The sequence below is a fragment of the Sarcophilus harrisii genome, chromosome 3 (genome assembly GCF_902635505.1).
Source record: "Sarcophilus harrisii chromosome 3, mSarHar1.11, whole genome shotgun sequence".
Taxonomy (NCBI): Eukaryota; Metazoa; Chordata; class Mammalia; order Dasyuromorphia; family Dasyuridae; genus Sarcophilus; species Sarcophilus harrisii.
The window spans coordinates 11,187,035-11,212,297 of record NC_045428.1 but is presented as its reverse complement, the minus strand read 5'-3'; the positions used below and the strand labels follow the sequence as shown (position 1 = coordinate 11,212,297).

Below are 25,263 nucleotides of genomic sequence, written 5' to 3'. Positions count from 1 at the left end.
GTGCTATTAGTAGAATTATGAACGGATTCCACCATTCTTTAGAACAATTTGGAACCATTCCCAAATACCCTTGGATCCAGCAATACTCTGTTGCGTCTAAAAAGAGGTTTTAAAAAAAGGGAAATAACTTATATAGTTAGAACAGCTATTTTCTCGTGGCAAAGAACTGGAAATTGATGAGATGCCCATCAATTAAGGAATGGATGAACAAATTGGAATACTATTGTGCTATAAGAAATGATGAGCAGGATGCTCTCTGAAAAATCTGGAAAGACTTATATGAGCTGATGCAAAGGGAAATGTACTGCATTCAAAGTAACAGCATATTGTAAGATTATCAGCTGGTAATGACTTAGCTATTCTCAGCAATACAATGATCCAAGAGAGCTCTGAAGGACTTAATGAAAATTGCTATCCATCCCCAGACAAAGAAGTGATGGTATCTGAATGCAAATTGAAACATCTGTTTTTCCCTTTCTCTGTTTTTTCTCCTTTTAGTGAATTTTTGGACCTCTTTTTCCATTTAACTGGTTTTTTAAAGATGTTATTTTCTTCAGTATTTTTTGTCTCCTTTACCAAGCTGTTGATTAGTTTTTAATGACTTTCTTGGATCACTATCATTTCTTTTTCCATTTTTCCTCTACCACTCTTACTAGATTTGCAAAATCCTTGATGAACTCTTCTATGGCTTCAGACCAAGCCATATTTTTCTTGGAGGTGTTGATGTAGGAGGTCTTTTTTTGTTATCTTCTGAGTATATTTTGATCCTCCTTGTCACCATAGTAACTTTCTGTGGTCAGAATTTTTTTTTCCTGTTATTTGCTCATTTCCCCAACCTATTACTTGATTTAATTCTTTATTAACATAGGGCTCTGCTTCAGGGTGGAGGACACATTGTCCCAAGCCTCAAAGGTTTTGTGCTATTGTTTTAAGAAATACTTCTAGAGACCTGTAAGTTTTTAGTTATTCTATTTTTTTTTTTTTGACTGGAGAAATCTTACTTTATTTATTTATTTATTTTTTTGATGATTTCAGAAAGGCCTGGAGAGACTTACACGAACTGATGCTGAGTGAAATGAGCAGGACCAGGAGATCATTATATACTTCAACAACAATCCTATATGATGACCAGTTCTGACGGACCAGGCCATCCTCAGCAACGAGATCAACCAAATCATTTCTAATGGAGCAGTAATGAACTGAATCAGCTATGCCCAGAAAAAGAACTCTGGGAGATGACTAAAAACCATTACATTGAATTCCCAATCCCTATATTTATGCAAACCTGCATTTTTGATTTCCTTCACAAGCTAATTGCACAATATTTCAGAGTCTGATTCTTTTTGTACAGCAAAATAACGTTTTGGTCATGTATACTTATTGTGTATCTAATTTATATTTTAATATATTTAACATCTACTGGTCATCCTGCCATCTAGGGGAGGGGGTGGGGGGGTAAGAGGTAAAAAATTGGAACAAGAGGTTTGGCAATTGTTAATGCTGTAAAGTTACCCATGCATATATCCTGTGAATAAAAGGCTATTAAATAAAAAAAAAAAGTTTTTAGTTATTCTAAAGTGGAATGATGTAAGGAGAAGTGTGTTTACTACTCTCTTGGCCTATGCTCTGGTCTGTGAATGACCATACCCACTCTTTTCTTCCCTGGGACTGTGAGGCAGGCCTCTGCTTCACTATATGAAGTTTTTCACAAATTCTAGTGTCTTAGTGTTCTTTCTTGCTCTAGGATCGTCACCCAGGACACTAACCTAAAACTGAGAGTGAGCAAAGCAACAGAGTCCTGCTCCCCAGTGCCAGCAAAGAGACGTCTATAATCTCCTTCTGATCAATTGTTTGAAGTCCTTAACTCTGTGAGCTAGGAAGTCTGGAAACTGCCATTGCCGTCAGTTATTCAGTTGTCCAGAGCCCTGTTCCTGGTTTGTTGGGTCCGGGTCTGCACTGGCAGGCTGCTCTTGACTGTGCTCCGTGCTCACCCCAGACCTTTCCTGCCAACCTTCTATGTTGCGTTTAGCTGAAAAATTATTTCAACCTGCCCGTTTGTGGGTTCTGCCACTTCCAGAATTATTTTATGGAACTATTTAAAGGTGTTTGGGGAGAGCAAGGGCAAGGCCTTGCTCTTTGTTGCCATCTTGGTTTCACTCTCTCTAGCAAGTTCCAAGAAGCAGAACTGAGATTGAAGCCTCAGGTTTCTGATTTCATTTCCTTCTACTAGATCTTATGATCGCTTTACAAACCCTACATGGACTGAATTTGGATGGCTTCATCCAAAAGAATGATACAGTTGCATCTGTATAAAAGACTACCCAATAAGGGGAAGGGAGTTATTATTCAGAATTTATTGACTTAATTGACATCCACTTATAATAATCTTAATGTACTGATTTCATAATATACACATATACATACAAAACACATAATAAACAATACATAACTCACCGATACATAAGAAAATCAGTAGCTCAATGGGATTAGGAAAAGGCACATTGATAGAAATGATATCTAATAGCCCATCAGTAAGGAAGGTGAAATAAAATTTAATTATCACAAAATAATAATTCAGGTCTCAATGATTCTGATTCACCAATTTAAAAAAAAATCAAAAGGGTCCTTATACTGGTTTACAAAAAGCAGAGAAATAAACACACAAATATATGATGTCCTGTAATTCCATGAGAAATCAATCTACTCTCTTGGAAAGAATTCTAAGTACCTTTGGTCCTTTTTCCAATTATGCTATCATTCATTCTTTTCTTAATATCCCCAATTGCCTTCCAAACTGATATTCTGCACTAGTTCTGACTCTACTCCTTGATAATTGCTTTGTTCCAAGCTACCCACTTCCATCCAACTTCATGCAAGTGTTTGCTAACTGCCTACAATTTGCCAGTCACTATATGAAGTGCTACTACTACTGCAGAAATAGCATCCTAGACACATGGATGGACTCTGTTCTCTGTCCAGGGCATCACATATTATCATCTTGTCATTTTCTTGAATCTGGGTTTACAAGGAAAAAGATACCACACAGAAAGTACACAGTAAATAAATCATTTAACAAACATTTATTATGCCCTACTATATACCAAGTAATATGTTAGGTATTGGGAATAAAAAAACAACAACAACAGAATTTAGGCATTCTCTACTCTAAAGGATGTTGCATTCAGTCTGGAAGAGAAAACATGTAAACCTTTCCTGTAGGTACATAGAAAAATATACCATAATAACAGATTTGTAATGGGAGAAACTAGAAAAGTATTCTAGAAAAAACTTTAAATGGAGACAGATGAAATAATTTCATTGCTCCTTAAATGAATAAAGTTCTATTATCTGGAATATTAATTTCAATGGGATGTTTATTTCCCCATAATTCTGAATAAAGGCAATATGAAAATATTTTTCTGAAATGGCTGGAGTTTTTTCCTTCCAAACAATCTGCCTCTAATTTTTAAAGTATTAAGACAAAGTCTCCCAAACCTCTGGTTTGAATGTCAGAAGAAGACACAATGGTGTAGGTAATTCCTTAGGGACAAATAAAATCTCATTCCATTTTCGGTTCATTTAAGGACAAAACCAAAAGATAAATGAATAGGTCTGTGCTTATGAAACAAAATTGTATGAAATTTCAAGAAGTGACATTCAGATTTATATCTAATTTGTCCCATGCAAGCGAGAAGGCCATAGCAGTATTTAAATGTGACATATAGAATAAAGTGGAAAAAATAATAATAAAAACACAGATGAAGCTTCTTTTTAAGACCCAGAGAGCCCAATGAATCATAATTATGAACCTCTCAGTCCCAGCGTCTTAGGAGGAAAAATACTAGCTGTTAAACCTGATCATTTCATAAGAACTAGAAATGGTGGGGGCAGAGGGGGATGACTTCCAAAGGGACAAAATATCATTCACTTATATAATACTATCTATTCAGTAGGAATATCTCAAGTTGAATTTCAAAATAACATAAAATAGGGGCAACTTGTGAGAAGAAAAATTACATACAAGTATGAGAATATCTGTCTTGAGAAACAGATTATTTAAAAAGACAAATCCTTAAAACCCTGAACTTTTATGAGGTTTGATTTTTCCAGAAGCACTTTTTTCTGATGTTGAATATTGTTTCCCAAGTCAACATGTAGCAACATCCAAAGCAGGGGGCGGGGGGGTGATTTTGTCAACTTGGGGAACTCCTTGTATGTGGAATCCCTCAACAAATATAGATGTAACCACTCTGTGGGCATTCTATGCTTACACTGTTCCAAACATGGTCTTGAGTTATCAGGGATCCAAAGAAAAGCCCGAACAATCCCATACCTCATGAGGCTCACATTTGTCATCTTAAAAATAACTATGGATCTAGAGATGGATTGGAAGTAGTCTCAGAGTGAAGATACTATTTTTAGGAAAGAAAGGGAGAGGGAACCAAGTAAATGCAAGGTATTGTGCTAAACAGTTTTTAAAATTCTTTCATTTGATCCTCACAACAATCCTGAGACTTAAGTGCTATTATTATCCCCATTTCACAGTTATGGAAATTGAGACAGACAACAATTAAATGACTTGTCCAGGCCAAGTCTGAGTAATTGTCTGAGGCTGAATTTGAATTTAGATCTTGACTTTATCCCCTTTGCCAGCTAACTGTCAAAAAAACTAGTCTATGAAATGTCAATGGTTAGGTCTCAGAGAATGATCTGAGATAATTTACATTGGAAAAGGAATATAGCATTTGCAAAAATGTTTCATTATCTCATTTGATCCTCACAAAAACCTTCCAAAGTACAATTATTAGTCCCATTTGACAGATGAGGAAACTGAGCCTGAGAGAGGGTGACTTGCCCCAAGTCACATAACTAGTTCATATCTGGAGTAAGATTTTTCTGATCTCTCAGCTAAAAACCACCATTCCACAATCCACTTCTCAGTCAACAGAATAGAGAAACATTACAGATGTACTATATATACACATGAGGAACACTGATTAGTCAGGCTAAATTAAATATGACTGATAGAAAATTAAGATATATCTTATTAAAAAATAGATTTGGAGTCAAAGGAAATTTTGGGTTCAAATCTCATCATCACTTTCTGGGTGACTCAGGCTAAGTTCTCTAAACTTTCTCTCCCTTGTTTTCCTCATCTGTAAAATGGGAGGGTGATCGCTCAGATTTCTTACAGCTCTAAATTTTGCAATTCAACAGACCCTATAATTTGCACATTCATTCTCCAGACTGAAAACTGTGAGCGTTAACGTACAAAATATTCAACCTGAAGCTTTTGTCTCTTACGATTTTTCTTTGAGGATTTCCCAAGACTGTGCATACCTGCCAAGAGCTAAGAGGGAGCTCTGCTTTCATTCTTCTGCTTACAGGAGATGAACTACTGTCCCTATGACAAGTGACATCAAAGCAAAGTGAATGAAAATAGAAATGTTAGGTCATTAGTTACAGATGGGATCACAGAATCAAAGCTGCCCTTAACACTTGAACAAGAATTCAGAGAAAAGAAAGAAGGTATCGTTGGGCTAGAGGATTTTTTTAAAGGGGATGTTTTCAGCAATACAAGTGCTGTTAAGTGAATAGCAATTATGGCTAAGTGATGCTGTACATGTACAGATAGGACTCTTGAACAATGGATGCTGGGAGGATGCATCATTAGCGCAAATGGTGTTTTGTCAAGCCTTCACATAATTTTCTTAAGCCATACATATTGAGACAGGTGCTCAAATTTAATATACTCTAGATAATGCTATCATTAAAAAAAACGTTGCCTAGATTTGATCTCAGTAGGTTAAATGCAAAATCTGTCTCTAAATCATTCTTCCTCCTAATGAATAAACTAGCAGTGTCCTCTTACTGCTTTGAGTGGGACAAAGACAACGTCTCACTTTCTCTAGGTCAGGAAATAGAAAAATAATTCCACGGTGATCCAATCCTTAATCTTCTATTCATCTCCCACCTTTTTCAAGTAGGCTCAGAAAGATGCAATTTAAATAAGAATGATAAATGAATGCAGAAGTCGGGCAGCCATCTAGGGTCATAGAGTTGGTAAGTATCTGAAGCCACATTTGAACTCAAGTCTCTCTGGCCCTTGGCGTGGTGCTCTATCAACCACACATCTAGCATGTGCTAAGTTCAAGGAATACAAAGAAAGGCCAAAGAAAGCCCTTTTTTAAGGATAGAGGTATACAGACATCAATTTAAAATATACACCCATCCATCTGTGTGTGCATAGTAGTATAACAACTATATGGATATTTTTGGATCTGTAAATCAACAACTATGTGTATATATAATAGAGACAGAAAGATAGAAATAGATCACTTGTAGAAGAGACAAATATAAAAATTGAAAGAGATAAATAGACATATAGAAATAGAAATAGTGAGAAAAATGTGTATGCATGTGTGTGTATTCTATGTTACAAGAGTTATTGGTATAATTGAATGCCTTGCATATATATATATGCATACATACATACATATGTACTACTTTTAATATTCCAGTTAAAGAATATTCATGATTACTTCTGGTTAAATTAATAGCCACAAAATGTCTCCTTGACAAACAGTCTTATGGCCAGAAGTTGAAAATGGCTTTTATTATAAACTACTTAAATGATATGCACTGTTTTAAAAATTGATTCCTGGATGTATTTTCTATAACCTACCCCAGAACCTTCTGCTATAATTGGGAATTATTCTGACAACTTTGAAATGAATTCATATTTATATTAGAGTCCATCTTAGAAGAAGTGTTCTATTACTGGTTCCTTAAAGGAATCTCATCTTCCTAATTAAGGAGGGAGAAATGATTGATACCATGCATAAAAATTATCTTCTAATTTTCTGTTTGTTTTTGAGTTTCTTAAATATATCAACATGATAATGGACCAACCTAAAAATGTAAAATCTTTGATCTAATTCAAATTTAATTTTATAATAAGAAACATAAAGATTGAGTTCACTTTTATTATTTGATCTGATTATTGGCAAAGTAACTTAAAAGCTGTGTTGAGACCAATTTTATAGGAGATTTTAAACAGAGAAAGAGGCTCTCTATAAGTACCTGAGTCTAAGAAGACTTGGTCAGCTGGAAACTGCTCTAAGACCACACCCAGACCGCAGAGTGCAACAGATGGTGTCCCAAGAAATCAGACTGCCGTATGGTGTGAGACTTCTGAGCCTTAAATAGACATTTTTTTTTACTGTTTACTTTTTCTTTTCTGTCTTTTGATCTATAAGGTTTACTTACTAAAGGGAACTGCCCCCTTTGGTTTTCTCAATGTGTCTATAAGTTTCTTCCCTTTCTTCTCTTACACTGTTATCCATTATAAAGAACCATTATAAGGAAAGGGTTAAGAACCCTCCATGAAGTGTTTGTAATGTCAATTAGTGATTTCATTGAGGAGACTTCACCTCTCGATTAGAATCAAATGGGGGATATGAGAAAGGAATATTTCTCTTCTACTTAATAACTAATGATTGTATTAGAGCAAAGTTTTTCCATTTTTCTACTTCCTCATTCAGAAACCAACCACTGTGGGAATTTGTCTTAAAAGATTTACCAGCCCAACGTCTAATCAGACAGTAAAAGAAATCCTAAGTATGGCCTCATGGGCATAGTCCTGCTCATTATGTTTGCTCATTCAGGCCTGAGGAAAAGTTGATTTGCCCTGTTAATAATCAAAACAGGTGATATGGAAATTGATTTGTCTTTGACCAAGATTTGAGTGACCTAAGCTACAAAGCCCAAGACCTTCATTTTAATTTAGTCCACACTTATCTTTATACTAACCAATCTGAGTTAATTGCCATCCCTCAGAACTACCTTTTCCTCAAAAGGGCATATAAACTGTGATCCCATCACCAGATTTTAGTCTAAGAGAGACATCCAAATGATCATCCTTTTATTAATAACTTTTTGGTCTTACTAATAAAAAGATTAAATTACCCAGAAAAAGAAAGAAAGGAAAAAAGTCTAGCTGGGTCATTGATATGGCCATGTATCCTATATGCAAAGTCTTATATCCATTCTCAGCTTTTGAATTTTTTGCCCACTGAAGCAAAAACCAACCACATTTCAGCTCTTAACGGAATTCTTCCCAGAAGATAAAATTACAAAGTCTCAATGTTGATGAACATATCATTCAACATACACCTGATTAAGAAATCCCTCTATAACATCCTGAACAAATACAGATCTAATCTTCTTTTAAAGATTTCTAGTAAAAATCTTGAAGTATCTATGTCTCAGAACTTGATGGTCAACAGGAAATATTAGTCACATCGGGGTGAGATTACAGACTAGCACAGTATTGCCCCGGCAAATCAGCAGCAGTCCTTGGAGTAAGTAAATGAGTAATGGCAGCAGTGGCTTTGAAAACTTAGAAATGATAAAAGGGGAGACAATCGGTAAGAAGGACATTACAGGGATCCCATTACTGGCACTAGAGAGCAGAACTCTGTTGCATTGTCCCTATACAGATCTAAGTCACAATCGCAAGGTGAGGAGGAACATTGGCACACCAGAACTTGTGGCTGTGATTGATCCAAGTTAACTAAAGGAGGGGCTAACCAGCCAGCTTTGATGCAGAAAATGTTGACTTAGCTGGGGCTAAGTTGACTGTATCTTGTATCTACCAAAAAATAAGAGGACCTTTTCTAAAATACTATTGTTTAGGAGTCGAAAATATACCTTTGTGTTACTTGAAACATTTTTTACTTTCTCAGAGACAGAAGGAGAACCCTTAGCCTGAGTGTATTCACTTGGATCTGCTTTCCCCTCAACACCATAATTAGGATCAGACAGAGAGGCTGCCTTCCCGGCTTTCAGGGAGCTTGGCAGCAATTACCAGGAACATCCCCTTGAGACATCCACATGTCACATGACAGCAAATGTGTCATCTGAAGATACAGCCAAGCCCTGGTGGCCACTCCCTGGGGGATGCCAACCCAACTGTTAATCAGCCCCAAGCCCGACACATCAAATCCAATTACACAGAAGCCGGTCGCCACAAGTCTGGTACAGCACAAAGCCAAGCATTCTCCTCCCCTTTATTCTTGGTATCCTTTCCTGTACTTCTTTTGCCCCCCACTGGCCTTGCCCCTACTCCAAAGGCCTCATCCTTGAAATTCAAAAGGATAACTCAACCCACCTGTAACTTATGACCTCAAAGTAGTCCTAAGAACATTGACAGGATGTTGATGGTTCCATTGCCAGCATGTTGCCCAGTCCAGAGTTGCCTTCAGGGCATCTTGATTCCAGAATGACCTTCCATTCCTAGTTTTTCCATTCTCCAATCAACTCTCCATCCTGAAACAAAGATATGACCATTTCACTCCCCGATCCAAAAAGCTTAATTAGGTCTCTTACCTCTAGGTTCAAATACAAAATCCGAAGACTAAAATTTAGGACCTTCACCAAATGGCTCACACCTCCTTATTCCACTCCTTACACATTCTGTCTACTCCATTCTAAGTGATCTACCGACTTTCTCCCCTATCTGAGCTACCAAATATTCATGCAACACTCTACTCCAATTAGATTAAAATATAATTGGGAAGGATTTAAGAAAATCAATTAAGCAACAATAAAACCCAAATAATATTACATTTCAAACCCAAAGAGATCTCCATGCATGCCTCAGTGGCTCCTCACTTTTGTTTGTTTGACACCATTGTCCTATGCAAGCTGCCACTGCCCAAGTGACATATACAACATGCTCCATCCCCACTCTGCCACTTGGAATCTTAAGCTTTCCTGAAACTTCTGACATGAATTTCCTGATCCCCATCTGCTCATTAGCTTTGTCTCCTTAACATTTTAAAAAATGATTGCTTAGTGTATAGCTTACACTTATTTATCTTTGTATATATTTTAACTGTCCCCCAGTTAAACATAAGCTTGACTGTTATTCACGTCAATTTGAGAAAAATACACATACACAGAGGATCTATGTCAGAGAAGTTCACGTCTGCACTTACATTTTCTGTTAATAACAACAACCAATTTTTGCAAATTATTACTTTAACATTTGCGAAGTACTCTACGCAGACTATTATTACATTTGATCCTTACAACAATGCTGGGAAAGAGATGCTATTACTATCTTCATTCTATAGACATAGAAACTGAGTTTTCAGAGAGTTTAAGTGACTTGAATCACACACTACCAAGTTTCTCTGATAGGATTTGAACTCAGGTCTTCCTGATCAGAGGTCCAGCATTCCTTAATATACAATGCAATACCCAGGTATCTAACACATTTTTCTTGGGGATTAAAAGGTCTGTGTTTGTTGATGTTAATTTAATTCATAATAATAAAAAAAGAACATTTTTAGAAAAATAAAGAATGTAAGGGCAGGAAAGAATGTTGTCCTTCCTCCATATTTGTATTCCCAACATGTAGTAGTTACTTAATGACTTCATTTGCAATGCTGAATTGCATTTGAAAAAAAAGTATAATTTAAGTTTAATGTAAATGTAGAAAAGATATGAGAAATTAAAGCTTTCCTAATGTAGAATGTGTTGTCTTGGATAATAGAGAGCTCGTCCTCTCTATAAGTCTGCAAACAAAATCTATAGTCCTAGCTTGAGTATACTCTAGGGTTATTGGTTCACATTTAGATCTGGCTCAATGCTAAATCTGTGATTCTATGACCCTTTCGACTGTGAAATTCTACGATTTTGAATGCCCCAGCATAGAGACATTATACCTCATATGAGCAATAAAATACAATTTAATGCAACTTTTGCTAGTGCTCATTTTATTTTGTATAAATAAAGTGGCTGCCTTCCTCTCTCTATCCACCAATCTTTCTCAATGTAGACACATTGGGTTGATCACCCCAGTTGAAAGAGAAAATCAGAATGACTACCGAAATGGGTAACTACTAAATTAACATATGAATCCTCAGACTCCTGTCACTTTGGAATAAAAAGACCATTTATGGAGTGTTTTTAAAATTGATTTTCCAACTGGCAATGTGAAGATTTACTCAAGTCAGAATCACATAGGGCTGGCTAAGCACATATTTAACACAATATGGGACTGGCTGGTTCTCTCTGAGTTCCACATTAATCCCTGAGCTTCCTTGGTTAGATAATGGTGCCCAAATTGGACTGTATTCCATTTTCTGAATAGGAGCATTGAAGATATAGAGAACTTGAAGAAATGATCCCCTAGGAGGTAACACTAAAAAGGAACAATAATAATATTTCACCATTATATAGCTCTGAGGTTTGCAAAATGTTCTTCTCAGCCAAACCCTATGATACAGCTTATGCAGTGATCACCATGCTGCTTTAGCGACATGAAAATAGGTGTAGAAAGGTTTAGTGACTATTTGCCCAAGAGTAAAAGGGTATCAAGCGAGGAAATCAAACCCAGATCTCCTCACAACAAAGTCAGTATTCTTTCCCACTTTGTTCCAAAGACAAGAGCACATTGAGAGGGGAGCCTAGTGAGAGTCTGTCTATTCAACAAGATTTGCTTCTATCATCCCTTTTACCTCAACATGACGGGTTCCCACATAACTGCCCAAGTCTGTTGAAGCCTGTCTTTTCCTTCACAAGTTCAATCAATTGCTACCTCCTCCATGATGCCCTCTTGGCTTTTCCCTTTCCCCACCTCACCTTTTTTTAAAAGACCTCTCCTAATTTCCACAATTGTTAGCTCCCTCTCGCTTTCATCATTTGTGTATTTATTTATTAGTTTTCTAGTCACTGTGTTCCTTCCCACAGAATCCAATTAAATGGTAAGCTCCTTGAGGGCAGGATCCGTACTACATGAGAAATGGTAGAATGTAATGGAAAAAAAAATCCTGGATTTGGAATCCGGGGTCCTTTATTCAAGTTATGACCTGCTATTTGGTATTGGTCAAATTTATTGCACCCAAATCTTAGCATTAATCCTTATCTGCACCTCAGTTTTAGATCAAATTAACTAAATAGCTAAATGCTATCCAAGGTCCCTTCCAGTCTCTCACTTCCATGAGTTACTTAGAGTTGCCAACAAAAGGATCCTGGGGTCTGATGAGAGATGTAACAGGAAATGATACCACCTTGGAGCATGTCATAAGGAGGGATCCTGGGACCTGTACTTCTAAAGTTATTGACAAGGGAGGACAAATACCCATCATGCATGCCAAGTTGTACATGGTTTCACATAGAATCAGTCTTCAAATCAATCAATATTTATTAAGCATCTACTATGTGCTAAACACTAGGCTAAATGCTAGATGTGCCAAAAGAAGCTAAAAAAGCCTATGGCATCATATAGTTTACAATGTAATACAAAAGAAGGAGGCTGGATGAGGCAGCCTTGAAGCAAACCTTTTAAGTCCATACTAAGGAAGGATCTTCAGAAATTCAGGAGGACACCAGTACTTTTTTTTTTAAAGACTTTAACACTGAAAATGCTCCTTGTCCCAAGATTGCAAGGACACCCATCTCCAAAGAAGCATAAATACTTATTTAAGGAGTTTATTCAATCACCTTTCGAGGAAATATTTACCATTATAATTGAGAGATGGGGAAATAGTTCGTTGAGCAGCTGAAGTGATTTTAAAATTCTCCCCCCTTTTAGAGAAAGATTCTGTGTCTTTTGTGATTAAATGGACAAAAGTACAGGGTATTCTACCCTAAAGTTACCAGTCTTATGTATTACAAGAAGTGATGCTGCAAGAAGTCAGTGTCTAAAGGAATTAGAAGCAGTTTAAGAGGTCTGAAGATGGGAACTTGTGCCTAAAATAGAGAAGGTAAATTACAAAAGAGATTGCTGACTTCTGCAGCATTCAGAAAAGATAGATATCAGACTCTATGATGTTTTAATTTCTTATACATATTAAATGTGGCTCAAGTGCACATGATAAACCCCTGAAGAGTGCTTGGACTATAGAGACCCCTAAAAAGTTCAAGCTACCACAACAGTCCAAAGTAGTCTCTTTTGCTGCCATGATGATTGGGAAATCATGGAAAGGAATACAGAAGAAATGAATAATTATATTGTATGAAATGTCATCAAGTTGTTTTTCTTGCTTTTATCAAGAACGGTAGCAAAAGCAACCATATAATGTCATTACTGAGGCACATGCCTACTTTCTCATTTCTACAAAATCTTCAGAAGAATGGTCTATGCAGGGGCAGCTAGGAGCACCAGCCTTGAAGTCAGGAGGACCTTAGTTCAAATTTGACCTCAGAAACTTAATTCCTAGCTGTGTGACCCTGGGCAAGTTACTTAACCCCAATTGCCTCAGGGGAAAAAAACAAACAAACAAACAAAAAAAGAATGGTCTATGTACCCATTATTGTTATCCATTGTGAAAGAAAATAAAAGATAACAAGTCCTATTTTTGAAATCTATAGATCCATTTGAGACTCTTAGGTCAAGGGCTATCTTTTGCAGGAATCCTTTCTTGATTCTCAGTATTTACTTGGCATAGTATGTTTATTTAGCTACACACATGACCATAAGCTCCCTGAGGATGCGACTTTCTTGCTTTTTTTTTATTTGTATGTATCTGTGTGCTTGCCATGTAGTAAATGTTTAAAGAATGATTAATGACTGATTTTAAAGAGACTCCTATATTTATATAACTGATTGATGTAAACAAAAAAGGTCTAATTATTTTATTCCATAGAACATAATTTAGTCCTGAAGGATTGCTTTAGATTATAGAGGTAGAGCTCAAAGGCACCTTAAAGATCAGTTAGTCTAATGTTTTTATTTTACAAATGAGGATACTGAATCTGAAAGGGGCTAAGGGAATTCCCCAGTGCAACTCGGCATTAAGCAACAAGAGTAGGATACCTTAGCACAGAGTTCCAAAATCTATGTCCCAGTCACTAGAACTCAGTATGGAAGCTTTGTCCTCAAAGCTTGGATTTCCTGATTGGGATCAGCATGAGATAAATTGAATGTTTGAATGGATGAACAAATGAATCAATAAAGCATCATTATTTAGGATCTCCTGGACCATACGTCTTTCTGAGCAGTCATATATACCAGGGCCTTTTTACTATCTGCCAGACTGAAGCCCCAACAACTACAAGCCACCCCATACAAATCCCACTTGTGGAACTTAATAATCAAATGAATAGAGCCACTGCTTTTGGCAATAACACGTTAAGTGGTAGACTGAATTATGGGCCATTAAACATCCCTTTAATTCCCTTCACTGAAATGTCTCTTGGCCACCATTTCCCTATCTTCTCCTTCATAAATGTTTTTTGAAAGCAAGGATTGTATTCCTTTTTAAATTTATATTCCCAGTGACTGGTGCGTGGTAATTGCTAAATATATGTAGCATTGTCACTTTTTCATTTTGTAAAAGGAAAAGGGTTGTGAGTAATTAATTTGGGCAATCAGGTCATCCAAATTGGACCAATGTGGCTTGGATCCCCTTACAAGTCCGCTATCATTTCTCTGTTCCTTGATCACAGACTTTTCCTCTTAAAATTTGCTCCTAGATCCAAAAGGGTCCAGACAAGTGGGTATTCCTTCAAATCCATCAGCACTATTATAAAAATAAAGTATATGGCTTATTGATGTTATGCCATTAGCAGCATTTTTTTACTGAAAGGATGAATAACAGCTGGAATTTATATAAAGCATTGCAATAAATTTTTCATTTGACCTTTCAAAATATCCTGTGAGAGGTGCTGTCGGGATTATGGTTTTCATTTTAGAGATGAAGCAGGAGAGACTAAGAGAGTCGTGATATATTTATGGCTCCACAATAAACCATCCAAATCAAGATGAGAACCCGCTAGAAGGTCAGCTCTTTATGCACTATATTATGCTGTGTCACTATCATCCCATTTATTAGAAATCAAGTATATGACAGATCTCATCTTTAGATCAAAATAAAGTTTCACTTAATAACAAAATGAGTCAGGGATAAATCTGTTGCTTTTTTCCTTTTATTCCACTCTTAATATGACCTAATTCATATTATCTTTTTTAACAAACAAATTCTAGATGACTTGAACATGTGAGACAAATAGTCCTCAAGAAAATAAGCAAATGTTCATCCCCAAAGAGGAAAGCATTCTTCCAAAGCTCAATTATGGAAACTGTAGCTAACCACTCATCTAGGCTCTGAGAAATGTCAATGTGCAAGCCCATTATATAACCATAATTCTAAATGTGATGAGTTGAGTTTGATGGCTGAATGGTGAAAGTAATGACCTAGAGAAAAAATGAAAATATTAAACTAATTTATTTGTTGGGTTAATATCAAAGGGAGATGAGATATTTTTCTAGTCCAAAGGTTGGATATACCATTGAACAGATCTAAATATCCAGATCCAGGGTTAATGATGCTACTCAAAATTACTGCCTTCTTTCTCCTTCACACTTCTATTTTGTGCCCAGGCATTTGACTTGGTCTATTTGTCAACCATTTATACTACATTTATATTCATACTTCACAGTCTTTCTAACATGTCTAAATCAAAAGGAATCAAGTAGATTAAACTTTTGACTATCAATGCCTCAACAGGGGCACTTCCAACCAAGACTAATAAATCAGCTAAATAAAAGCTAAGAGAGATGTATCATAGAGAAGCAGCTAAGGAGCTTTTGCTACAATGACAAAAAAAAATTTCAAGATCTTTTCCCACTTGAGAAAATCATATCTCAGGTAAAAGAGCATTTGCCCTTTTATGTCTCAGGAAAATGGATCAGATCTGATTAGAGCTTGTGAAGAGAGTTGTGTTGTATTTGGCTGTTCAATATTTTCTGTTTTTAACTTTCATTGAAGTCTAGAACTACAATTTTGATGCATGATGATGATCAGATCAGATCTGATGACAGAAATAATCAGATAACACTTAACTCCCCTAAATCCCTGTTAAAAGATCCTTGAAAGGAAATGGCAAAGCACTCCACAATTAAATGACCGAACAATGATAGCCCATCTTCCAAAGACCTTAGTCTTCCAGGGGGGAGCAACATATCGACAGTCAAGTAAATAGAATATTGTAATAACCGATTTGGGGGTCGAAAGGACTTAGATGTCATTTAGACCATTCATTTTAGAAGTGAGGAAATATATTCCAAAAAGCACTTGACTTGTTCAAGGTCAAAGAGGTAATGAAAACCACATCCAACCATCTTTGACTCCAACACTATTTCTGCCACACAGGCCTTGAGAACGCAAAAATGACATAATAAATATAAAGCATCTTGAAAAGCAAATGTCATCATCTTTGTATTCCCCCATAGCTCTTGGGAAAATGCTTTGCATTTAGTATGCATTCAGGAAAGATTTATTGAATTATTTAAATGAATGTTGTTGGTATACAAACCAATATTTCTCCAGATAATGCAGATCTCCACTCACTCATATCTGTCCACATTAATAACAATAAGTAAGATTTCTCTAAAAATGCTTTCAGATTTATAAATTGTTTGGCAAATGTTATCTCACTTGATCCTCACAAAAAATTTGAGAAGCAGATACTATCATTATCTTCTCTTTACAGTTGAGGAAAGGAAGGCAGACAGAGATTAAATGATTTGACTAAAGTCATACATCTACTAAGTGAGCATAATCATATTTGAACTCGGGTTTTCCTGGGTCCAAACCTACCCCTCTATCCACCAAGCTAACTAGCTGCTGCCTTGCTATTCCATGTGACTATTTTTTATGTCCCTCCATAAATATACAATGGGAGTTGCCTAATGTGCTGAGAATCTTCCATGAGTTCTCTATCTATGTAGAATAAGGAAACCAATGGAAAATAAGAGGTCTCTACCAATGATCTTTTGCTTCCTTATTGATTAAACTTTAAAAAAAAATTAAATCCAAACTTTCATTGATGCTACTGATATATATCCTTAACTAGACATTTTTGAGCACTAGTTCTTCTAGGTTAATTATAGATTTGAAAGCAAATATGAATGGAAACTTTGTTCAAGCTATGAGTTTCATGAAGTTTCTTTAAAAACTCTGCCCCAACGTAAAGTTAGTTGTCTAGGCAGCTTTCGTAAATTTAGCATTTTACTCCTGACCACCATCCCTCTCACAGATCAAGTATTTTGAACAAAAGTTTTTTTTTTTTTTCCAAGCACTTAGGTATGTTACCAAATTGAAAAAAAAAATCAAGGACAAATGGAGGCGACTCTGTGGGTAGAGTGATTTCTGTAAGGGACATAGTGATCCCAGGATTCCCAAGGAGAACATCCCAGTGTAGAAAAATACAAGGTTAGGATATTGATGATGGAGGTCATTCCTAGAATCAAGTTTTAGGACAAAGTAATGTATGAACCTGACACGTTGGGAATAACCCAAACCACACACGAAAACCCAAAACAAAACAGAACAGAGAAAGAAAACCCAAAAACTTGCTTCAGTCCCTATTCAAAGAATGGTAACTGGTTTTTGAACGTAACAAGGTATAATATAACAGAGTGAGTCCTCTGCAGAATTCTTTCCTTCTGCCTTCTTCCTCCCACTGTAAACAGGGATGATTTGACCCTGAGTAACAGGATTCATACCATCTTGTTTTTCTTTTTTGCAATAGTGCATCTAGTATACATTAAGTACCCACTACCCGGCCAGGCTCTGTGAATACAAAGAAAGGTAAAGCAGTTCTGATGGACCTGGCCATCCTCAGCAATGAGATCAACCAAATCATTTCCAATGGAGCAGGAATGAACTGAACCAGCTACGCCCAGAGGAAGAACTCTGGGTGATGACTAAAAACCATTACATTGAATTCCCATTCCCTATATTTATGCCCACCTGCACTTTTTATTTCCTTCACAAGCTAATTGTACAATATTTCAGAGTCTGATTCTTTTTGTACAGCAAAATAACGGTTTGGTCATGTATACTTATTGTGTATCTAATTTATATTTGAATATATTTAACATCTACTGGTCATCCTGCCATCTGGGGGAGAGGGTGGGGGCGTAAGAGGTGAAAAATTGGAACAAGAGGTTTGGCAATTGTTAATGCTGTAAAGTTACCCATGCATATAAACCTGTAAATAAAAGGCTATTTAAAAAAAAAACAAAACAACAACAAAAAAAAAAAAAAACAAAGAAAGGTAAAGTCTCTACTCCCCAGAAGATTACAATCTAAGCGAGGAGATAACATGCAAAGAGTTGTATGCAAATAAGATATTTGCAAGATATATTATGAGGAGTCTCAAATGGAAGGCTCTAAAATTAAGGAGGACTAGGAAGGGCTTCTTGCAGAAGATAGCACTTGAGTTGAGACCTGTATTACATTAAGACTTTATCCGAATGTATACAAGGAAGGAAATATTAAATTTACAGCCAGCAAGACTCAAGTTCAAATCTTACCTCTGATATTTGCTATCTTCCTGCATTATCCTGGGCAAGTCACTTCATTTATCTGTGCCTCAGTTTCCTCATACATAAAATGAAGTTAGATTCCATCTTCCCTACCTGTAACTTTATTATTGTGCCCTCCTCTCTGTAATCCCTTGGAGGTTTTCTTGGCAAAAATAACTAATGTATTTCCTTTTTTTTTATTTATTTAATAGCCTTTTATTTACAGGTTATATGCATGGGTAACTTTACAGCATTAACAATTGCCCAACCTCTTGTTCCAATTTTTCACCTCTTACCTCCCCCACCCCCTCCCCCAGATGGCAGGATGACCAGTAGATGCTAAATATATTCAAATATAAATTAGATACACAATAAGTTGTATTTCCTTCTTTTCCATTTCCTTGCCATTTGCCAATTTCTTTGCCAATTCCTTCTCCAGCTCATATTGCAGAAGAGGAAACTGAGATAAACGGGGGAGGGCCACACAGTTAGTAAGTGTCTGAGGCCAGATTTGAACTCAGATCTTCCTGATTTGCCTGGTGCTCTATTCACTACAGAGCCACCTAGCTTACCTACTGACTAAATGCTCCCAAGAAATAGATATTTTTTTGGCCCCCAAGTCAGAGCAAGAAGGGTAGAGAGTCAATTTTTTCTAAAGTCAATGGGACCTCACTGAGCTCTCAAGGTGGCCATGATTCCGGAGACTCAACAAAAATACTGACCTTGACTTTGCCTCTGAACAAATACAGAGCTGCTGCTACTGGACATGTCAGAAAGCCGAGGCTGATCCCTGATAGAACTTGAAAGATATAATCACAGCAAATGTAGAGCTTTGTTTAGAAGATTTTGCCATTTCTTTTTCAATTGATTTACATCAATGGAAAAATCATTTAATAAGATAAACAATTTCCATTTGGAGCTCGATTCTGTTTGTGTGTACACCCTTTAGTTCTTGAGAAAATGGAGGGATGAGGTGTTACATTGATTTATAAAGTGCTGCAGATAGGAAGCATCTTAGAAACTGTCTCATCCACCCCCACATTTTCCTGATGAGGTCCCTGAAGTTCAGGAAGGGAGCATCATTTCTCTATCCAAGGTCAGATTCCAAATTGTGCAGAAAACATTGGGGGATGGGGTGGGAGTGTGGAAAACCATCCCAGAAGACATTCCTGGGCTCGGGATGGAAAAGCTCTGTGGGTCCTACTTCTGGGCTCTCCCCACCCCAGCTCTCCTCTGCAAACAAGCAAATGCTCAGCATTTAGAAACACAGAGCCAATTGTTTCAAACCTCCGCAGTCGATTCCATTTATAGAGCTGACCCAAGGGGGTCATTTGCATAGGAGCACAGCTGTACATCCCGTCCAGTCAGAAGCTACTGAGGCAGAAAACTGAGGTTCCCAGGCCATTCTAGGAAGCTGGTGAGGAGAAGGGGGTGAGGGGAGGAGAGATGCATCTCCCAAACACGAACTGAGTATCTTCAAATGGGATTTCACATTGGAATTTAAATATTGAGAATCATTTGTTTTGTGAAAATTTTCTTTTAAAGGCAATTTCAGGAAAGTATCAAAGGATTTTTTTTATTTTTTCTGGGGGAAAAAAACAAACACCACCAGAGATTTATATCCCTGTTATGCCTGGGATAGAACATGATTGAAAAAATTGTAATTAGAAAGGAATTGCCAAGTAGAAGTGACAAGTAGTCCCATAAAGTGCTCATGCTTCCATTAGGAAACCAGCAAATGTGTCATAACAGAATACAGCAGTAAACCATTACTTAGTTACTGGCAATGCCCAAGCTGGTGTGGATTACTGCAGTGTCTGCAGAAACACAGCACCGCTGGCACACGGTTCCAAAGCGAGAATATGCTGGCATTTTAGCCAAGCTTGTCGTGTGTGTGTGTGTGTGTGTTTAAATCTAATATATAAAGCTATAATCCAAAGTCACTGTATTTTGCTAAGAATAAGTAAAATGGCTTAAAATACACAGACATACAGAGAGACACAGACAGACAGAACTGGACAGAGACAGAGTGACAGCCAGAGAAACAGAGACAGAGAGACAGACAGCCAGAGAGACAGAGACAGACAGCCAGAGAACCAGACAGAGACAGACAGGCAGAGAGATAGAGACAGAGAAAGAGAGACAGAGAGACAGAAACAGACAGACAGAGACAAACAGAGAGACAGAGACAGACAGAGAGACATAGAGACACAGAGAGACAAACAGACACACACACACAGAGACACAAAGAGACAGAGGCAGAGGCAAAGGCAGAGAGATACACACATGCTTTCAAGATGGGAAATTAGCCAAGCTGACTCCACAAGAGATAGCATTCTGTGCAGAACAGTCAGATATTAGAGAACCAAGTTCACCTTATATATATATCAATGAGCTTTAGCATGATTGAAACCCTCATGTTTACTTTAGAACATTATGAATTCATGAAAGGGCTCAAAATAGTCACTGTGATCAGTTCACAAAGGTAGACAAGAACATGTCCACTGCCTAGAGAGATATATGGTTCCATTGTTGACATGGCCATACTTGCAAAATAAATAATTCTTATAAGTCAGTAAAAAAAAGTAGCCTTCTGATGACAAGTCATAGTTCATATTTCCGTAGCCAAAAAATAATGTAATCTTAACCAAATAAATGAAAAGATCAACAAATGCTTGATTTCCTTTGAGGACCTGGTTTTGAGATACTCATCAAACCTATTCCCTTCTTTCTAAATTTCTCTTGGGCTTCTCCTTCTCACCCTAACCCCCATAATTAACTGCTTAAGACAAAAGAGTTCAGTTAACAACCCAATAACGCCAACCCTCCCACAAGAACTAAGAATCTTCTCGGCTGCAATGTCATAAACTCTTTCAGACCGAGCTGGCAAACAAGATTTCTGCTACTCTCCTATTTTAGCTTTGCAGCTAGTGCCAGCAAAGGAAATTATATTCCTTCCCTTTTTTGGCTTTCTGCTCAGGCCCGGCTTGGACCAAAGGCATTTGGTAGGTTGCTTGTGCTAAAGTTGATATTAAACAGCTTATATTTCAGTGACCAATCCTTTATGGGGTAAATCTCTGTCATGTTTTTCTATCATCCAGAAGGCCCCTTCCCAAGTTATTTTGTTTGTTCGTGCTGATGGTTGTCTTGCCCTTTTTCTTGGAACGGATATCTGTTTATAAACCTTAGGAGAAATCATTTTATTTGAAAGGCCAATTAGGGGACTCATTTGACAAACAATCAATGTTGAAAACAAAGCCCCTTTTTAGAGAGGAAGGGGGGTATCCTGAATAATATGATCTCTTTACTTGGGAGAAGTAGATGATATCTTAGAAGCTTGTGATAGACAACGGAAATAAATACTAATCTTGCAAAAGAGCAATAGTCAAGAATATATTGTCATTCCTTGGTTTTTTTTCCTTGTCATTATGACTTGTCATGATCATTTACCATGAAAAATGGTCAGAAGGTTATTTGGTTAATGATAGATACTCTTTAGTAAAGAACATTAGAATGAAAAATGGTCAGAAGGTTATATGGATAAGTAGAGATACTGTTCCTTACTAAAATAAAGACAGAAGGCAGTGTCTGACCTATTTTAGTATGTTCTTTAAAGGCTATCCTAGAAAACATTTAAAACATGATTTAAGGGTGTGTCTCTTCAGATAAGATAATATTATTGTGTGTTTTCTAAAATCTCATGGTGCTCATCATCACTGTTTTTAGCTTTTGTTTAATGATTAAAATGGGAAAATATCTATAAAGTGCATACTTAATCTATGCAATTTTAAACAATTGGTTTTCACTGACCAGATTTTTTGCTATATTGAATTTACACTCAAATATTGCAATAACTAAGCAAGAGATATCTGAATAGAAAGTCTAAAGTGTAAATGTTATTTGATGCTTTCAGAAAAGTGTGTCTTATAATTTACTATTTCATAATTTACTGTCTGTCTCTCTGGCTGGCTGTCTCTGTCTCTCTGGCTGGCTGTCTCTGTTGCAAATTTTTCTTACTTTTTCACAGATGCCATAATCTCTTCATTTTCCTCTCAGATCTCTTGTCTTGCCTAATTAAATTATTCTTCAAAACCCAATCACTTATCAAATATCTACTCTGAGCTCTAACACTTAAATAACTTAGATAATTGGACATCACAAAACATCCTTTTCTATGCATTTCTTGTTCTTATAAGTCAAAATTTAAGCTCTTTGAACCATAGACTTTGAATGGGAGCTAGCTGAAGGCAGGAACTATATGTAGTATTGTTTATATGTGCATCTCTACTGCTCAGTTCACTGCCTGGCACACAGCTAGAGCTTGATAGATGAATGATAAAATTCATTAACGATATCAGAATGATAGCCAAGATATTTGTATTGTTCAGTAGGGGGTAAATAAATTTCAAGAAAATGGTGATTTTCCTAATCACAGCAGGTACTGAATATTCATGAACATCTTCCAAGCAAAAATATAATATGAAATTATAATTCCTTGATGGTTCACTACATGATGTTGACTTTTGAACATTTTAATGCATTTTTCTGGATCAAATTTGTTATTCTAGTTGTTAAGATAACTCCAGGTTGTTAGAAAAATAAATCAGAGCTTTAAATATTATTGTAAATTAATCTGATATTTTAAGAGTTTTTAACTCATCGGTTTTTAGATACATTTATCTCTACACATAAACACCCATGCACTTGTAGATAAGTATAAGGTTTGTACATGTGTCTATATGTGTAAACATACATATGCAGACATCTACAATATATAATGCATATACACATACATACTTGCATACATATGCAATGAGAGGCATTAAGGCAAAGTGGATAGAAAACTGGACTAGACCACATCACCATGGTCAAGGCATCCTTCAATATCTAAGGCAAATTTCTAAAATTCTAAACTGCTAAACTGCTGATCAAAGTGGTGATCTACTTTGGTAGCAGGAGGTGGTCGGCAGACCTTCCTTTTAAGAATGAAGTCACAATTTCAGACCAAAAAAAAAAAAATGGTTTAAACAACTTTGATGTCAAAGAGATCTTTGGATTCCTGACCTTTTTCTGGAGAAGGATGAAAACATGAAACTGGAATGTATTTCTATGCTATGTATTTAAATCTGTACTGCTTACTTTTACATATTTGTGTGCAATTTTCCCCTGAGGGGCCTTTGGAGTCTGTTGGAAAGAGATAAATTTAAGAAGTGAACAATAAAACAGGGCCAACTATTAAACCATGAGGGATTTGAAAGATTAAGAAGAATCAGAAAGAAGAGGAAGGGATAAGCATCTAAGGAAAAGAGTTATAGAAAAATGAGTATAAGATAACTTTAGGAACAGGTAATAAAGGACAGGCTGGTGTTTTTCCTCTGTTATAGGATTTGTAGATATCTTCAGAGATATCTGATCCAATCCCTCCTTTGGAGAGAATACCAGTTACTGACTGGACTCTTTATTGCAGAAGCCTGGCCTGGCCACACCCTACAGCCTTCGCACAAATGAAAAGGAAGAACATTTAGGTCTCTGGCTTTTTTACCTTTGGAGTTCTTTTTAAAAAGTAACTCATTAATCATCTGGTCTCCTTTCTGAGGAAGTCATGAGTCACTTTTACACTTAAAACCAGAAGGAGGTTTGATGGAAAACAGGGAATCGCAGGCCTGAATTGAGAACATGAAGGTGGTGCCTTTCATCAACAATCTTTGATGTCAGTTGTTACTTTTTCAATTTACAACCATGCTTTTGTTTCATCCAAGTATTAGCAATGTCAACATAGATAATAAACGGAGCCATTTAAAAACCTATCTAATATTATTAAACTGAAGTGAATTGGGATTGGCTAACAACATGATGATTGTAAACAGTACTAAATTATAAATGATTTCAGAATGATTAATGAATCCTTCTGTGCTTGGTTTAATTCTCACATCAACATTTTCTGGATGAGTGAATTGTGTGGTCTAGTAAATAGGGGTCTAGCCTTAGATCCAGTAAGCAGTGGTCTAGCCTTAGATCCAGGAAGATCTGGGTTCAAATTCAATCTTTAACACATACTAGCTTGTTTAATCATTTAACTGTACAGTGAATCAACCTATTGTCCACATTATATCTTTACAAATAAGTTCCTCACATGCAAAGAAGGAGATAATTTCGAAAATAATGAACACCTAAGTTAGAAATAATAAAAACAAAAATCATAGATTTAGAACTGAAAGTGACCTTGGAGACCAATCTGTCCAACTCCTCATTAAGTTCAGAGCAGTGAAATGATTTGTCTAAGGTGATACAGGTAATGAAGGAAAAAGGTAGAATCTGAACGCAGGTCTTCTGACCCCTAATTTATCATTTCCAGTGTATTACTTTTCCTCTCAATGAAAAGAAGTCTTTATATTTGTGATGGAAAGAAAAGAAATCACAAATCCACCAATTGAGGAGAAGGCTAAAGAAAGAAGAGGTGAGATCTTTGGTGTGGCACTTCCAAATAAAGTGTTCAACCTTCCAGACCTCTGTATCCTCATCTAAAAAATTTCCGAATTAATTTTTGAAAGAAAATACTCGTAATTTTTTAAAAGTAGAAACCAATATAGACACATCCTTTTGTCGATTCAAGGACAGCACTGTTTTTGCAACTTAAGAGCTAACTGCCTAAAACATGGAAAAGTAAAATGACTTATATAGAGTCCTATAGCTGGTATGTGTCAAAGGTGGGTCATGATTGGGGGGGGCAAGCAGCTCTATGATCTTCTAAGCTCCTTCAGCTCTAAATACTGTCATACTGATGACATGCATGCCATGTGTCTTTTCCATCCTACAAGAGCTTTGTCAATATAACGATATTATTCATTGCTCATACTATGCTGCAGACCTCCCTGGCTTTCATTCATCTATCCATCCCTCCATCAGTCTGTCCATCCATCAGTCTGTCCATCCATCTG

The 25,263-nt window shown here is 36.5% G+C and overlaps 1 long non-coding RNA gene across 2 annotated transcripts in view; it reads right to left on the bottom strand.

The window, feature by feature from the left end:
• Positions 1-25,263, bottom strand: part of LOC116422182 — a 125,099-nt gene that overhangs the window by 35,660 nt on the left and 64,176 nt on the right. For both annotated transcript variants that reach the window (XR_004232730.1, XR_004232731.1), the window contains exon 6: positions 9,173-9,330. This is a non-coding gene — a long non-coding RNA (uncharacterized LOC116422182). The remainder of the gene's footprint in view (positions 1-9,172; positions 9,331-25,263) is intronic.